We start from the raw sequence: 4,139 nt of genomic DNA on the forward strand, positions 1-4,139 counted from the left end.
CTTGAGGAAGACAGTGTGTTGGGAACTTCTTAAATGGTGTTAGCTGTTGTGATAATAGCCACTTGGCTGAGCACTTTATGGACAAGCAGAAACAAGGATCTGTGGCACTCAAACAGGAAAAGAGAGAGAGGGAGAGAGAGAGATTTATGCTTTCCTTGAGCTCACCTCTTCACTAATCCTCTGATTTCTTCTGACTTGAGAAGACGAACTGGGAGTTAGAGAGTTGGATCATTCTTTTCCTCTTCTTCCTAGATCTATTACCTCTCTAATGATTGCCTGAAGTTACCTCCTCTTTGATTTTTTTTTTTTTATTACCAGGAGATAGTTCAGTCACACAAAAGTGTAAGGAAAATATAATGAATTCTCACATACCCACTACCCAGCTTCGAAAACGAAACATTACAGATAAAATGGAAGGCACTATGTCCTCTTCCTCAACACATGCCTCCTGCTTTAGAAGGTGGTAACCACTTGCTTCCCTTTGGTATTTGTCGTTCTCATGATTTATTTTCATTCTCACGTATTTTTAAAAACTTTTATTATGCCTGTGTGGATCTATAATCAATAGCCTCATAAAAATTGTATCACAATATATGTATCCTATTACAACTCCTTTTCCCACTCAACATTGTTTGAGAGAGAAATTTATTGATATATTTATCTCTAGCTATTTTATTTTCAATTACACTGTATTTTATGGATATGCCACAATAGATATACTCATCCTCCTGATGATGAAATAAATTATCTCTACTTATTTCTACTTAGTCTCTACATAAGCAGACTGTACTAGTGGGCCTTATCTCTCTCTCTCCCTCTCCTTCCCTATTCCACATATATATATTGCATATTACAATGGCATTCTTAAGTATGTTTTTCCTGAGCACACACCAGGATATCTTGATGTTATATACGTAAAAATGGAAATGCTTGTTTGGAAAGTATATACATCTTTAGCTATGATAAATATTTCCAAATTGCTTGCCAATTGGTTTTTACCAGTTTAGACACTTCCATAAATAAGGTAATAAGAATTTGTATCACTCTCTACCTACATAACCACTTCAGGCTTCTAAGTTTTTTTCCAACCTAATATGTGTGAAATGATATGTCAATTTCCTTTCATTTACAATTCCTGATTTTTAAGAGGTTGAGTGTTTTTTTTTTTAAATATGTACGACCCTTTTGCATTTCCTCTTTGGTGAAGTTATTTGTGTCTTTAGCAGAGCCTATTAGGTGGCAGCGAATACCTGACTTCCCTGGCAACAGAGCTATTTGTAGACAGGCCTGTGGCTACCCAAAATAAAGATTTTATTTCCAAGTCTCAAGAGAAATTTAGTGTAGTCATGTGTCAGGTTCCCGGCCAAAGAGATGTAAGCGTGAATGTGGTATGTAATACCACATAGCAAATGCCCACAAAGTAAGGGAATATACCCATCTCTTCTTTTCCCTTCCCAGGGACTTAAATATGGATATGATCCCTGGAGCAGTACTCACCAGTTTGGACATAGGAAGTCACATGTGGAGGACGATAGAGCAACCCAGTAAAAGGACCATTGACTCCCAAACTGAATTATTTACTGATGACCTTGACTGGTTATTGTGTCACTCCTTTATGTGAGGGAAAAATAATAATAATTTCTGTTTACTATTTTGAGACGTTCTGGCACTTGTAGCCAAAAGTAATCCTAACTGATAAAATAACCGTTGTCTATTTTTCAGGTTGTTTTCTTATTTGTTTGTAACAGTTTTTTTATGTTTTGCACACAAAACTTTGTTGCCTATATGTGTATTACAAAAATCTCCTTTGCCTTTTATTTTCATTTTACTTAGAGTATCTTTTTATACAACAATCATTTTAATCAGTTAAATTCACCAGTCCCTTCAAGGTTTGGTCATATTAAGAAACCCTCCCCTTTCTATTATCATAAAGATTTCCTCAATTACAAAAAAAGTCAGCTATCTTTTTTCCCTAATTCAGGCTTTTAATCTATCTAACTTTATCTTTGTTCTAGAATGAGAAATTGTTTTCTCATATAAACAAGCAATGGTTCCCACATCACTTCTTGAAATATCCTTTTTTTTTCCTAACAAATTATTGCAATTTTTCCTGAGCTCAACAGTAGAGCCAATGGCAGAAATTGTATGGCCAAGACTCATAGAAAGTTGTGGTTTTCATATAGCTGAGCATGTCATGATTTAACCTTTATAAACTTCCACTCTTATCTTTCTATTCTAGAATTCTACATGATGATGCTTAGGGATAATAAGGATATTTATGCCTAAAATCAGACATATCTGGGTTTAAATATAAATTCTGAAATTAGTTAATTCATGTTAAACATATTACATAATTCCATAACCCTCAATGCCCTTGTCCAAAATTTGAAGTAATAGCAATTTTATAGTATTTATAATGAGGACTAAATGAGCTAATACATGCAAAACACTTAGTAAATATTTCACAGAATAAGTGCTTAATAATTGGTAGCTGCCATTGTTTTTATGCATCTGGAGAAAAGTATGCAGGGATCTTTTATTTTTCATGAACATGGTTTCAGAGCCTTCCATCTATGCTGGCACACACCCCATTCCCTGTCTTTTTCATTGACCATAACAATTCCTGCTCTAGTATACATTTGAAGTTTTACAAAAAAGACAGAGGATGAAAAATTATATGAAGAAAAATCAGAGGAGAAAGACCCATAATAACAAATATCGCAGTACTAATCACAAGACAGTAGAAGCTACCTTAGAAGAACTTTATAGGCATTGTTCTGCCATTTGGTCTCTGTAAGCTAGTTGCCATTCTATCTAAAGTTAATACATTCCTCAAAACTACATAGAAAGAAAACAGAAGAGAGAGAGAGAGAGAGAGCTCTAAAACGTAGGTCTGACAACAAAATCCTTGTTCTGATCCCTTGTACAATAGTTTAAGACAGGATAGAGGACTGGGAGCAATTCCTACTCTCTCAATAATGAAAGAACTCTATTAAAGAAAAGTACACTCCAGTCTTTATATTCCCTAATGCCCATTTCAACCACTGGCTTTGATTCAACTGCACCATCAGTTCAGTTAGAACAGTAGTCAACTCCAACACTGGACCCTACCAATTACTTTTTATTTAATTTACCAGATTTGTAGCAGACAAAGCTCGAGTGAAAGTAGTACAAAGGGTAGCAAACAGCATTGCGCTTTTGTATCTGGCATCTTCTCACTGTGCTGGAAACAAACAGCCTTACCTTAGTCACAAATGCACACATACGCAACACAAAATAAAATAAAAACAGTTGTGTAATAAATGGCAAGTCACTTAACCTCCCTGAATGTCTGTTTTCTCATAAGCAAAATGAGGATTTGGCAGAATTGTCTCTAAAGCTAGGATTCTGGAATACAAGAATAAAACAAAACAAAACATTTTCCAATGTCCTTGAAGGGAAACCCTGCCAGAGGAGATCGTGAAAAGCTGAAATACTAAAAGGCAATGTGTTTGTCATGCTTTTGGTGAGGTGCAATGAAACACTTTGATGAGTAATAATTACATATTTCATTTAAAGGGGTAAAAATAGGGGCACCTGGCTGGCTCAGTTGGTAGAGCATATAACTCTTGACCTTGGGGTTGTAAGTTCAAGCCCCACATGGGGTGTAGAAGTTACTTAAAAATAAAATCTTTTTTTAAACAAGTATTAAAAATATGGGTTCTTGTATCTTATTTCCTATAGACACTCTCTAAGTAGAGCTTCTCATTTCCTCAGCTCTCTTGGAGCCTGTGGTACTATATGCAAACAGAGGGGAATACACAATAATGTGAACTCCAAAGCTCTCTTCTTTTATTTTGTTTCAGGTCAACATAGTCCTCCACTGGTTGACTTGGTCATTTCAGGAATGAAAAATATAACATCCATTTATATACTCCTTAGAAAGTTTTTATTTTCTCTATATACCACAAATTACAACGAGATTTCCCACAGAAAAAAAAAAAAAAAAAAGACCTTTCAGACCCCAGCAGTGGCTTCAGAGAATGAACACATGAAAAGATAGCTCTGTACAGTGGTATCCTCTCCAAGGCCCGCAACATGATATATGGCAGGTCACCTTCTTCCTGGCATTTTAGAGTCCCTAGATGCCAATAAGGAGT

Source organism: Neofelis nebulosa, chromosome 8, assembly GCF_028018385.1.
Source record: "Neofelis nebulosa isolate mNeoNeb1 chromosome 8, mNeoNeb1.pri, whole genome shotgun sequence".
Taxonomy (NCBI): domain Eukaryota; kingdom Metazoa; phylum Chordata; class Mammalia; order Carnivora; family Felidae; genus Neofelis; species Neofelis nebulosa.